Genomic DNA, 14,914 nt, shown 5'->3' with positions numbered 1-14,914 from the left:
AAATGATATGCATTACGTAAATCCAGTTTTGTGAATATAGATGCTCCCTGCAACCGCTCGAAGGCTGAAGACATCAGCGGCAAAGGATAAGTATTCTTTACCGTGATGTTGTTCAACCCTCGGTAATCAATACACGGTCGCAGAGAACCATCTTTCTTACCCACAAAAAAGAACCCCGCCCCCGCTGGAGAAGAGGAAGGGCGGATGAATTTGGAAGCTAGAGAATCAGAAATATATTTCTCCATGGCCTCCCTTTCTGGGACAGAAAGTGAGAAGAGTCTGCCCTTAGGCGGAGACTTACCTGGAAGTAAATCTATGGCACAGTCATAGGGACGATGCGGAGGGAGAGAAGCAGCATGGGACTTACTAAACACCTCCTGCAGGTCGTGATTCTCCACGGGCACGTTCGACAAATTTGCCTCTTCCTTCTGAACGACAGAACTAGACACAGACGAACAGACAAAGACCCCTGGATCTTCTGCGCTCTCTCTCCTCCCGGGAAAGCTCTACCCACCTGCATGGGTTCGGGATCACAGGCCGGGCTGACCGCATCACTGCCGCTGGATGGGAAGTCTCTGACGCTCGCGGTAGAGCGAACCTCTGTTCACAGTTGGTGTAAGCGGGCGTCCACCCTCAACGCTAGCCCGTCGAAACTCCCAGGCAGGTCCAGCGTGAAGTTCTGCTCCTGGATGCGGTCAGCCAACCCATGCAGGAACAAGTCCCACCGCGCTTCCTCGTTCCAGTGACACTCGGCAGCCAGGGTTCGGAAGTCGATGGCGTAATCGGATACGGATCCGTTCCCCTGGCGAAGATCGGTGAGCTGACGAGCTGCCTCCCGTCCGGTAGTAGCCCGATCAAAGACCCATCTCATCTCTTCCGAAAGTGTCTGGAACGAGGAACAGCATTGATGTTGATTTTCCCACACCGCCGTTCCCCACAGTGCTGCACGACCGGTGAGTAGTGTCAGGACGAAAGCCACCCTTGCCTTCTCGGTACTAAAAGTCTGGGGCTGTAAGGAAAAAAACATAGAGCACTTAGTTAAAAATGCTCTACAAAAGTTCGGTTCCCCAGGATACATCTCGGGGGCAGGTAGCCGTGGTTCAGGCTGACGAATGGGTGCTGATGGAGGTGGGGGAATCGGCGGTGGGCTGGGCGCGGTGGGACCAGCCAGGTGTTGGAGCTGTTGGGTGAGCTTGGACACCTGTGCTATCCGGTGCTATGTGCGGTCCGGTGACCGCCAGATTCTCCTCTTGTTGATCCATTCTGGCAATGCTACGAGACAGGAACTCGTTTAACTCCGGCGTGCTACTTGCTGAATCCATGTTGGTCAGTTCATTCTGTTACGAGATAAAGAGAGGAAGGATTCAAGTGCAAGTAAAAAGGTTGTTTATTGAAAACACAGATGAATGATCAGAATATCCAGGTAAAGGCACTTGGTAGCATAGGGACGCTAAGCGATTTCATCCGCGATTTCATAAACCGTGACATATAGTACATTATTTTTATAATTTATGTGCATTGTTTATTTTTGTAATGCAAGATATAAATTGTAAATGTAATAAAAAACATTAATCTGTATATTTATTTTTGTCTTGTCATTACTTTGTACATTTGATACAAAATAAATTGTTCTATACATTTTTAATTACAGTAGCCTACTTTTTACAACTATTTACAAGATAAGGTTATGTTATGACATGGTTATGTTATTATGTTCATCTGACAATAGAACGTTTGAAAAGTAAGTGACACGGCTGGAACTTCAAACGGGACGGGTTCTATGGTCAGATGAAACAAATAAAAAAGAGCTTTTTGGCAGCAAACACTTAGGCCGTGTGTCCACCAATGCGTTTTTTACGAGGCTGGCGTGTTTTTTCAATTGTTTTCAATGGGAGCGTCGCGTTTTTAGAACGCCATGAGCGTATCAAGGCGCTGAGCATATTTAATGCTCAAGCGCTGAGCGTCTGGCGTTTTTTACTCGTCACCGAGATTTGAAAAATTTTCAACTTTGGGTAAAACGTGGTGCTCATCACTGTCACTTTTACACAGCCCCCCAATCAGAGTAGAGGAGGGGCAGGACAAAAACCACACCGACCAACTGTCACAAAATTCTGTATGTACAACGACGTCACCCAGCAGAGCTAACCGAACAAAATTGATGAAAAATATTTTTTTAGTATGAAACAAATTATCTGCAAAATCAGTTACAAGTAAACTGTGCTGCGGATATTCTGTATCATAGCAACGAATCGTCACAACTGAAAAAACGCTGCGCTGCCAAAACGCTCTCAAGCGCCCACAGCTAGGTTTTTTTTAGCAGAGCGTCTAGCGTTTTCAGCTGACTAAAAACGCTTTGGTGGACACACGGCTTTAAGATGGGTTTGGTGCACACAGGGATAAAAAAGTACCCCATGTGTAAAATGAAATACTCTGATGTATCTTTAATGCTGTGGGCCTAATTTTCTGCTGGAGGTCCTTGACATCTTGTTCAGATACATGGCATCAGGGATTTGATCAAATACCAACAGATAGAAAATCAAAACCTGACAGCCTGTGTTAGAAATCTTATAACGGGCCATGTTTGGATCTTCCAACAGGTCAGTGATCCAAAAACAAATATCGAAATCAAAACAAAAATGTGTCACTGAGCACAAAACCAAGCATCTGCAATGGCCATCCCAGTCCCTGACCTGAACCCTATAGAAGATGAGTGGGCTGAACTGAAGAGAAGAAGCGCTAACATGGATCTGGGAATCTCCAAACTCATCAGGCATTATAGGAGAAGACTCAGAGCTGGTATCTTGGAAAAAGGAAGTTGCAAAAAAATAAAAGGGGGCAAATAATTGTGCCTAATGTTTTTTGGAGAAATGATGATTGCAGGTTGCACACTCGAGCAATAGGTGGGAATGCTCCTAATTTCCAAATCTGGTGGAAAGTTATGCAGTCCAGCAGTGCTGTTGCAACCAGCAACTCTACACCTACGTACCTTCCTAACCACTGTACTAAATACAGATAAAGCTAATGCTAAAAAATCTATGCTATCCTAACTGATGCAATACTATGCTACTAACTAACTATGCTTCTAACAATACTAACAACACTAACAACTATGCTAATTAAGTACATAGGCTACACGAAATCTAAATAACTATATAAATGCTATGCTAACTAGATGCTAATATATGCTATCCTGATCGTTTTCAATACTCGTAATTGCAACTCCTGACTCGCTACGGTAGTTTTGACGGAACCAGATGATTTTATAGCAGGGGCTGCCAAGGGCGTGGTGAGCTCGCACCAAGGGTGTCACAGAGTACCCTACGTCACAGAGTACCCTACGTCACAGAGTACCCTACGCCAGAGTACCCTAGGTCACAGAGTACCCTACGTCATAGAGTACCCTACGTCACAGAGTACCCTACGTCAGAGTACCCTACGTCACAGAGTACCCTACGTCATAGTGTACCCTACGTCACAGAGTACCCTACGTCACCGAGTACCCTACGTCACAGAGTACCCTACGTCACAGAGTACCCTACGTCAGAGTACCCTACGTCACAGAGTACCCTACTTTATAGAGTACCCTACGTCAGAGTACCCTACGTCACAGAGTACCCTACGTCATAGAGTACCCTACGTCACAGAGTACCCTACGTCACAGAGTACCCTACGTCACAGAGTACCCTACGTCAGAGTACCCTACGTCACAGAGTACCCTACGTCATAGAGTACCCTACGTCACAGAGTACCCTACGTCACAGAGTACCCTACGTCAGAGTACGCTACGTCACAGAGTACCCTACGTCAGAGTACCCTACATCACAGAGTACCCTACGTCATAGAGTACCCTACGTCACAGAGTACCCTACGTCACAGAGTACCCTACGTCAGAGTACCCTACGTCATAGAGTACCCTACGTCACAGAGTACCCTACATCAGAGTACCCTACGTCACAGAGTACCCTACGTCATAGAGTACCCTACGTCACAGAGTACCCTACGTCACAGAGTACCCTACGTCAGAGTACCCTACGTCACAGAGTACCCTACGTCAGAGTACCCTACGTCAGAGTACCCTACATCAGAGTACCCTACGTCACAGAGTACCCTACGTCATAGAGTACCCTACGTCAGAGTACCCTACGTCACAGAGTACCCTACGTCATAGAGTACCCTACGTCACAGAGTACCCTACGTCAGAGTACCCTACGTCACAAAGTACCCTACGTCATAGAGTACCCTACGTCATAGAGTACCCTACGTCAGAGTACCCCTACTTCAGGAGCTTTCCGTTTAACCTGACGAGGGCAGCACTCAGACGTTTTTACACCATATATTTGAAAATTAAAACACTTGTTTTAATAGGTTACACTTGTAGCAAATTAGCTCTATGAAATATTAATAATAACTGATAACAGGTTATAATTGATTATGAATAATTGGATCAGTTAATATAATTAACTTAATGAAGTAAAATTAATTTTTACTTCAACTCACCTGTTTGTCCTGTGGACACTCAGTGTTAATTGTTTATTAATTCATTGAAATTCAATGAAAGTATTCATTTCCGGGGAAGGGAAATGTCTTTCTTACTGTACTGTACTATTAAGAGCATGTAGTCACAATCTAAATCGTACGGTAAACTTCGTATGCAAGCAGAGAATCAGAACCAAATACTGTACATATTGTGCACAAGTTTTATTAACAAAAACACGAAAACATAACTAACATACAAACAATTACACATTCATTCATGCATTCATAGGTAGATGGTTAAAGTGACAGAATGAAATGGAAATGGAACTATGGAAAAGATCCATTTTACTATGAAAAGAACCATCAGTTTATCATGTTCAATGCACCTCATTAAAAGTATACTTGTGATTTGCTTTTGCAGTGAACACAATTCTTGAAGTTGTTGAAAATTGAAGTTGACGGTTCTGTGAGTGTCAAATGTTGAAGTTGCAATCGTTTTCTTCTGAGTTGGATGAAGAAGATATGATGAACTTGCGTGGTTAGTTCGACTCTGTTGGGAGAGTGTGGTCACAGGTGGGGGGTCCTTGCAGACATCAACCCGAAGAAGCAGCAGTGAAGGCCAGAGGAAGAGAGGACTAAGAAAGGAAATGGTGGGAGTTGTGATGGACTTCTTCTGCGTTGAAAGAAGACGTTGTGCCAAACTGCTGAGGTTGTCCTGGATTCTGTTGTGGTTGAGAGAGTCCTCTCTCTCCTTAATGAGTGTAACCCCCCTTCACCCGGGTCCCACTCGACCCGCTCCGAGCGGGCCTCGAACCCGGGTCTCCGGCATGAGAGTCAGGCGCTCTAACAAGGAGGCTAAAGACTGCAGCCACTAGCATCTGTCGCTAGAGAGCCTTTTGAGATCAGAGGAGTGAGGTTTACTCGCACAGCAACTACTAGCTGGCCTCCGTTACACTCACCCCCCTAAACCTCACTCCCATCCGGGTCACGACACCAATGTAACCCCCCTTCACCCGGGTCCCACTCGACCCGCTCCGAGCGGGCCTCGAACCCGGGTCTCCGGCATGAGAGTCAGGCGCTCTAACAAGGAGGCTAAAGACTGCAGCCACTAGCATCTGTCGCTAGAGAGCCTTTTGAGATCAGAGGAGTGAGGTTTACTCGCACAGCAACTACTAGCTGGCCTCCGTTACATGAGCACATGGCTGGTTGTGAGTCAAGGCCAGGGGCCCTGGGGCCTGCTGAGGCCACACAGGACAGCACAACACCGTAGACATACTTAGAAGTCAACAGAGGGAGGGCTTGTTGAGGATGCTATTTGAAGCTTGAGAGAGGTCCTACCTCTCAGGGTTGGCTCGGCCAATAAGAAAGGTGGAGTTTCCAAGCGGGAGAGTTTGATTTATGGTTCTTTGTTTCAAGGGTGCTTATTTGCATGTGCACGCTGGAGGGGTGGTAGCTGATGAAGAACTATGAAAGATTCTTGTAATACTAATATGTTGTTGTTATCGATATATCGTGTACACAGTCATTTCGATCTTCAAAGTACCAAGTTATAGAGATCAAACACCGCGTAGGTGAGGTTACATTGACTGTTGGTTCCACCAAAATAATCCACAGCATCAAAACAATAAAAGGTAATAGAATTAAAAGACACTACACAAAACAGTAAAACATTCACACAATTTCCTGGAGGTGCTTGTTCGTTTATAGATCCGTTCGTTTATTAATTAATGCAGCAAAGTTAGTTTCAAAGTCTGTTTCTGTCTTCTGTCTTCAGATTTTTTAACAGCAATAAAACCAACTTATGTGATCGTAGTCATGGTAACCAAAGATCCTTCTTGCCCTGTTGAGGGATGGGACCACAGAGCCCAGAGTGAGTTTTAAATATTATTTGTTACCTAAAACAAATAATTGTGTCTGATTTGTCTCAGTCGTTACACCCAAATGTCAAAAAATGTACTCGAATCAATGAACAGCTCCATTCTTACAGATCATTAACTAAAAAAAGTTGTTTTAGTGTTTAGTTACCCTTTAAATCCTGCGTTAACTTTTCACAAGGTATTTTCATACAAGTATATATATTGTGCATCCTTATGGACATTTTTGGCTTTTTCAGTTTTTTTATCACTTTGCCTGTGTTAATGCTAACTGTATAAAATTTGGCACAGGTGTGTATTTTTATTGTACTTTTACTATTTCACTGCCATTTCCTTTAAAAAATCTCTTTTGCACTAGGTACAAAAAAAAAACTTCCCTCTCAGCGCCTTTTGGACAAAAATGTCCCCATTGAAACCCATTAAAACTGCAATTTTTAATCCCAGTGCCATTTAACTATAAAATAATGCAATCTTTGTTAAGAGGCTTTCATTCTTTTGGCAAGGCTTCAAAATTAAAAATTTGACTATTTTTTTATCAGATGGTGCCATTTTTTCAGGTTTGGCCTATAAAGCAAATACTCGCTTTATTCCTGTTTTCTGCTTCGGCATATTATAGAGCCAAATGGATGAATTATGCCACAATATTTGTGTGGGTGTGTTGGTATGGATGTCAGAGTGTGGTTATGTGTGTTATAAAAAAAAATGTGTGTGTGTGTTTGTAATATTGAGAGAGAAAAACGTAACTGCAAATAACAAATCCAATCACTGTGTGACCAGTGGAGTTTTGCTGGCACCCAATGGAGAAAATCTGTTACTGCGCCCAAACAAACTCTTACCGAAAGCTCATTTTTTGAGATATCATCCTCAAATTTGGAACATAACTTATTTAGATTTATGGCTTTGATTTTCTAGCCCGTTTTAGAGTTCAACTTGTTTTATAAAATATATATTTTATATAAAATAATGTTCATAAATAATTTTCATAAACTTAAACATATATAATGTTTTGGGGGATTTACGTACTATTTTTGTTTGTTTGTTTTTTGCTTCAGCAATAATCTGCAAAGGGTCTTCTTTAAAATGATACCAAATTTAAGTCTGTGCTCCCAAGATTCAAATTTGTATGACCGTTTTTTGATGTGGACATTTTTGTCCTCTATGTAGCTATGTGCAACTTTTTTAAATGGATTCACAAGGCAATTCAATATCAGCAATATGCCCTTTAACTTGCTTTGTGCAGTTAGTTGACATTTATTTTATTGAGGAGGAATAACCCCTTGAGATGCACCATCTCGTTTTCGTGGGGGTCCTCAAATCTAGATACAAAAACTGACCTTACAACAGCTGTCAAATAAGACATAACAAAAAACAAAACAAAAAACAAATACACAATAAGAAAAAAACAACATACTTTACAATAATGGTAAGTACAGAAATATATAACTAAAACCAATACAAACAAGACATTCACTCATCCAAGACACTCTAAAGGTGACGCACTCCTCCCTAAACAAAGTAAACACATGTAATATCTAAACACACATCTAGACACAAATAAACTCATATACAAACAAAAATGTATGTGCCATGCCAAAATAGGTTACAATGACACCAGTAAAAAAAGTCAAAAAATATAATAATAAATAAATAAATAAATAAATAAAGTCAAAAGCAATTACATATATTCAGTAGATGTTGAGCTAGGTGATTCTTAAATATTGAAAAAGAAGTTAAAGAGCGAATTGAAATTGGAAGGTTATTCCATTCGTACGGTGCTTTATATTGAAATGCATATCTTCCTATTTCGTTATTAATCTGAGGAATGAAAAAATAAATTTGGTTATTATGACGCAAGTTATAAGATGACCTAAACCGAATTAAATACTGTTTTAAATAAGCAGGGTAATCCATATAAATACATTTAAAAATAAATTGTAACCAATGAAAACGCCTTCTATCTGGTGGGGTCAGCCAGGACAGTTGATGATACATTTCACAATGGTGTGTTCTGTAGGGGCAGCGAAGTATAAATCTACACAGTCTATTGTAAACTATATTAAGAGACTGAAGGCAGGAAGCAGTAGTATTTTGGTACACAATGTCAGCGTAATCCAAAATTGGCAATAGAAGTTGAGAAACAATTCTTTTTCTGACAGGATAGTTAAAACAGTTAATTGATTGGTATAAAATTCTAAGAGAACAGTTGAGCTTATTAGTTATAGTGTGCACCTGAGTGCTGAAAGAAAGATCAGAATCAAGCCAAAGGCCAAGATACTTAACCTGGCTAGTAGGTTTTATAGGAGTTTGATCCATAGATATAATATTTAGTGAATTTTCTAAAGAAGGATTCTGTTTCGATTTAAAAAGCATTGAGAATGATTTTGATTTGTTAAGTAGAAGCTTATTGAACAATAGCCACCGCTGAACTGAATCAAAACCATTTTGTAATGTAATACTGATGTCACAAATATTAGGTTTAGAACAATAAATGACCGTGTCATCAGCATAAAGTTGAATATTGCATCCAGTGCAGCTACGCGGAAGATCATTGATAAATATCGAAAATAATAATTAAGTTAAATTATTATTAAATAAGTTAGGGCACTGACTGTTATGCTCAGTGGTGTAAAACTGATCAACTGCTGGTGTGCTTTGGTTTACCCAGGCAGGGTTCCTCACAGTGGCGTAGCGTCTGGGCATGCAGGGTATGCACGTGCAAATGGGCCCGGGCCGATAGGGGGCCCGCCCATGGGGAACTTTTAATTAAAACAGGTTAATTCATTTTTAAAGTGTAGCCACAATAAATATATTTTTGTATGCATGTCATGTGTAATAATTTCTTGTTTCTCCATAATTTCTAATTTCTCCGACATTTGTTGTGTGCATTTATTATGCGTTTATTATTTTTTGCACCCCGCGGCTGCCGTAGAACTGTACCGTCATTTTTTACGGCATCGTGTGAGTGGTTACTAGACGCTAGCTAATTAAACATTAAAGGATGGATAAATACAAACATAAAAGTGGGGCCTTAAAGAGAAAAAAGAAGGTGGAGAAGTTAGTTGCGACACAAAAACTACCTAAAATAGACCGGTTTAGTTCTCTTTCTTACCATCCCTTCTGTTGCTTCAGCGGAGCCCTCATTTTCAAAACTGAAGCTAATAAACAGACTATTGGGACTGGCAATTATTTCCATCGAGAATGCACAAAGCCATGAATTAAACCCCAATGACATCGTGCTCGTGGATAAATTTGCCGAAAGAAAGGCCCGGAGAATGCTACTAAATGAGTAAGCAGTTTTATGGTTTTTACATTTTGGGCCGCGGTGCCAAGATCAGTAGTTGATTATTGACATTGGCTGAGCCTTGGTTGGTTTTAGACTTGTTTTTGTTCCGTTCTGGTTGTGAAAAGTTGTTGGCTAGAGTGTTTTTTTATGGTATTGTTTGGTATGGTATTTTCTTGATACACTACAGTGAAAGTCTATAAATGTATCTTCAATGTACTTGGGGGGCAGGGTTAGGGGGGCCCGTACAAATTTTTTTGCATATGGGCCCGGGACTGACTTGCTACGCCACTGGTTCCTCAGCATCCAAACAGAGAATAAGCAAAAGGATTGTTGAGGCTATTTCTGCAGCTTTTGAGGTGAACGACATTCCACCTCTCGTAATTCAGCAAGCACATGTGGCTGCCTCTAAGGATGTGTTGATATACTGTACTATAACGATCTTTGACTGTTTGATGAATGCTTTGTTCTTCTTCTGTAAGTCGCTTTGTCTGCTAAATGCATAAATGTAAATGTACATTATATTTAAAAGCAATGCAAATGTTTTTTTATGGTGTTAGTTTTAGTTAACTAAAGTTAACTTTAGATTAGTTTAGTAACTTTAGTCAGTTTAGTTTAGTTGGTTAACTATAAAAATCCTGATGTGAATGTATTTTCGTGCAAATAATTAAATGCAAATAATTTTTTTAATGCTTATATTTTTCTTTCTTTAGTTTTTCTTACGATGCATTTTCAAAAATATCTAAAACAAATAATATTGTTACAAAATATATTTACATAGGCTAAAAATTTTGGAATATATTTGAGCAAATATATTTTTGGCCATTTTTTTGTATATTTTGAAATGTATTGAAACATTTTTTTTTTCTTTAAAAAAAAGAACTGCAAGGTCAAAAAGTTTGTTTGACCTTCCTTTGTGCCACCTGACCTGTTACATGTTCGCCCTCTAGTGCCACACACAAAAATTACAACACAATATAATGGCTTCAACATTAAGGAAATGCAATTACGCTGATGCCTTTTTGTTACACGTGTATATAAATGCATTGCTTACAAATATAGTGCATATGAATATAATTCATTGCTTACAGTGTTATTTATTTTTGTTTCTACGAAATGTCTTATGGACAGAGATGTACCGTAATTGTTAGAGAGAGAGAGAGAGAGAGTGTGTGTGTGTGTGTGTGTGTGTGTGTGTGTGTGTGTGTGTGTGTGTGTGTGTGTGTGTGTGTGTGTGTGTGTGTGTGTGTGTGTGTGTGTGTGTGTGTGTGTGTGTGTGTGTGTGTGTGTGTGTGTGTGTGTGTGTGTCCAACCACAGGAATAGAAGTGTATATTCCAGTATTAAATGTAGAAATGTCAAAAAGATTAACAGCTAATTTATCTATATATTCTAGATAACTGCCACCAACATTGGGTTAACATGGAAATATGTTCTGATTCTTCATCAGTATTAACGTCATTACTCGAAGATCATCCAGAGAAGATCTGATAAATAAGAATATTCATGCTCTTGTATCGTATTCAAAGGAAAAAGGGGACAGTGGGATTCTGTTGGGTAGCAGCAAATAAAGGGATTCATGGAAATGAAGCTGTATATTTGTAAAAAAAAGAAAAAAAAGAAAAAGAAAAAAACATGTAAGTGGCAGAAACGGGAAGTAAGAGATTATAATAACTAGATTAAGGCTTGTTACTTGAACTTTTCGTTGGCTTTAATAAGAATCAATGGAAAAGATTTATGCAAATATTGTAGAGAAAAAGAAACTGTGTCTTTGATTGGAGAGAAGGGAATTAATTAATACAATATGTAAACAATAATGGACATAAAAATGAATTGGAATATAGGGATAGAGGTTAGAGATAAGTTAGGAAATGTGGTTGAATGCATGCATACAGGTTTGAGTAATAGAATTCAAATACAGGCTATCAAAAAATAGAAAAAATATTTTTTGTAGTCGTAATGCAACACCAACTCGTTGTTGTAATGCAGTCAATCTGGATTCAGAGGGACTCGAGTGGAAGCAGGAGCTGAACACGCAGGGTTTTTAATGAATTCGTTATTTAGGCCTCTTTATTTTTAGGGATCACGAGAAAGACATAAAATACGATGAGTTAAATTAAAAACTTGGTGGTTGCCTGACACCAGCCCGCCATTAAAAGAAAAGAAAAAGAAGATTATGATGATGATTTCCACTTCTGAGAACGCAAGGCGAAAATGTGAAACAGTGTCATGACAAATCTGGTCCTTCAGCGACATCGGGTCTCCATCAACTATCAGTTAGTTGATAATACTAAGTACATAGGAACGATCATATTTAAAATATGTAGCTTACTATATAGTGCATAATAAAACAAATTGTATGTAATTTCTTTCACTTCATTAAACTGTTAATTAAATTAATAATAATAATTGCCTATTAAGTGAATAATTGAACATTACATTGTTCTTTACTGTAAAAAAAAATCGTAAAAAAACGGTCAATGACTGGCAGCTGCGGCTGCCAAACAAAAACCGTAAAAATAAAGTAAAATATCGTAATTTAAATGAAATGCAAAAAACTTTTACAGAAATTTTCCTTAATTTTTTTTTACAGAAAAACACTGTTATTTTAATACTATTTGCTGAATTATTACGATCAAACACCTTCATTGTAAAAAAAATCCCATAAAAAAGTCAAATGACTGTCAGCAACGGCTGCCATACAAAAACCATAAAATTAATGTGAAATATCCTAATTTAAATAAGTGCAAAATACTTTTACAGAAATCTTCATTAATCATTTTTAACAGACACACACAATTAAAACACACAGTTAAAACAGTTATTTCACATTTATTTTCTGATTTATTTACTGAAAAACATGCAGTTAATTACATGCATGATTTGCTTTGATTATATACGTCACTACATCAGCAACTACACATTTACTGTCACTTAAATAAAGAAACATGCAGCATTTCAACAGTGTTTATTTGCTCATCCTGGACTGAAGCTCAGGCTCTACGCTTCAACACAATGGTGACACACGAAACACACCATACAGAAACACTTTAAACCCCAACAGAACATTAAACACTACCAGATCTCTCAGGATCGCAGCATCTTCACTTATTACAATCCAGACTTTATTTCTTTCATACTAACATTATTATTGAGAATTAACAGAGGTTTAGAAGTTGAAGCTTTATTGAAAAGAATAAAGTTTGATGTCACCATGATGGAGATCAGTGTTTGCTTTAGTTGGGCTCTTGAACTTTTAGTGTTGAACTATAATGTTTCTCTGGCTGCTTTAACTGTGTGTCTCTGATGCATATTTGTTATAAGAATCTAAGACAAACTCAGATCAGATAATGTTGGTCAATTTGTAGTGAGAATAGCCATCATGTAGAGTCTGACACCATTTATACTATCTGAAGTATAATATCTGATTATATCATTAAATATTAGTTATTCAATTTGCATGACAAAGCTTCTATAAAACATTCTCCAGTGCTGTGATACTCAGATTTTATGAATTCATTATACAGAAAATATTTGACAGGATCATATAGACTCACTCAGACATCAAGAATCAGCGTATGAATCACAACAATGGTGACAATGGAAAAAAAAACTTTTTTATGTTGGATGCTTTTTTTGTGTAGTAAGGGTCATGTGAAAAAATATGACATTAATTAAAGACTTTGTATAAAGCTAAATTCCACCTACATGTTCTGTAATTTAAAGTAACATATACAGAGATTTGACTGTCATATCTGTGAATCAGATCATCATATGATGACTATAACATCATCAATTTATGATCAAGATCATCTGATATTTTCTCCAGTATTTATGATAAACGTGTATCAAATACACAATTAAAGCAGCCAGAGAAAAACAAAAGTTAAAAACTCAAGGGTCATGACCCCAACTAAAGCAGACACTGATCCCAGTCATGGTGACATAAAATTTATTTGAAAGTTTTTTGCACTTTATTTAAATGAGCATATTTTACTTTAATTTTATGGTTTTTGTTTGGCAGCCGCAGCTGCCAGTCATTTGACCCTTTTTTTACGATTTTTTTACAGTGAAGGTATTTGATCATAATAATGCAGGAAATACCTGTGAAATAACAGTGTTTTTACGGTTTATTTAAATTAGCATATTTTACTTTAATTTTATGGTTTTTGTTTGGCAGCCGTAGGTGCCAGTCATTTGACCATTTTTTTACGATTTTTTTTACAATGAAGGTATATGATCGTGATTATTCAGGAAATACCTGTAAAATAACAGTGTTTTTCAGTTTATTTAATTTAGGATGTTTTACAGTTTTTTGGGGAGCTGACAGTCATTTGACCATTTTATCATTTATCTGTTTTGTTTCTGTTAAATTACAGATTATATTTATAATTTTACATACATTTTTATGTAATTTAAGAAAATAGAAAATATACTGTATGAAAAATACAATCAATTTTCTGTATAAAAAATGTGAATTACTGTAATTTGTCATTAATGTCACAATACCTAAAATAACAGCTGGATTTTTATTTTACAGATATTATTTGTAATTTTACAGTGTTTTGAGTACAATTTAAAATGAAAGAAAATGATCGTCAAAAACAGTTATTTTCTGTAAAATTAGGATTTTTTTTTACAGTGTATACATAACTTCAGTCGTGCACGGGCAGGGGCAGCCCTACTTATTTCACATATTTTCTAACCAGCACATCACTGCGACGTTCTGAGCAAGCGGCGCTTAATCTTCATAAAGCTTCAAACCGGAAAAGGACAACCGGCTTCCGGTTCAAACCCCCAATGAATCATGGGTAAATTTGCTAACCATGAAAAAGGTGGATATAAGGAACAGTTACTATAATTATCTCAAAACCTATACAGATGGATCAAAGAGCAAACAGGAATGTGGGGGAGTTGGAATACATAATCCTGAATTCAAAATAAATATGTCCAAAAGTTTATCTGACCAGTCTGTATACACAGCAGAAATTGTGGCAGTCATCATTGCATTACAGTGGGTTGAAGAGGTCAGACCTGATTATGCACAGAATCATTAGCTGTCATAAAAAGCATACAGTCAATGGAATCTGCCAGAGAAGACTTACTATTAGAACTTCATCACATGAGGGAGTTAAATGAAACGAGAGTGCAGATAAACTAGCAAAAGATGTATTACAGAAGGAAATAACAGTTCCAATTCCACTTGGAAAAGGAAAAGGAAAAGCAGTGTTTAGAAAGAAAGGTATGAGAATATGGCAGAAATGGTGGGAAGAAGACACGAAAGGA

This window comes from Siphateles boraxobius, unplaced genomic scaffold (genome assembly GCF_051911475.1).
Source record: "Siphateles boraxobius isolate OS27281-9 unplaced genomic scaffold, OSU_SipBor_1 13, whole genome shotgun sequence".
NCBI lineage: Eukaryota > Metazoa > Chordata > Actinopteri > Cypriniformes > Leuciscidae > Siphateles > Siphateles boraxobius.
This window is presented reverse-complemented; position numbering follows the sequence as displayed.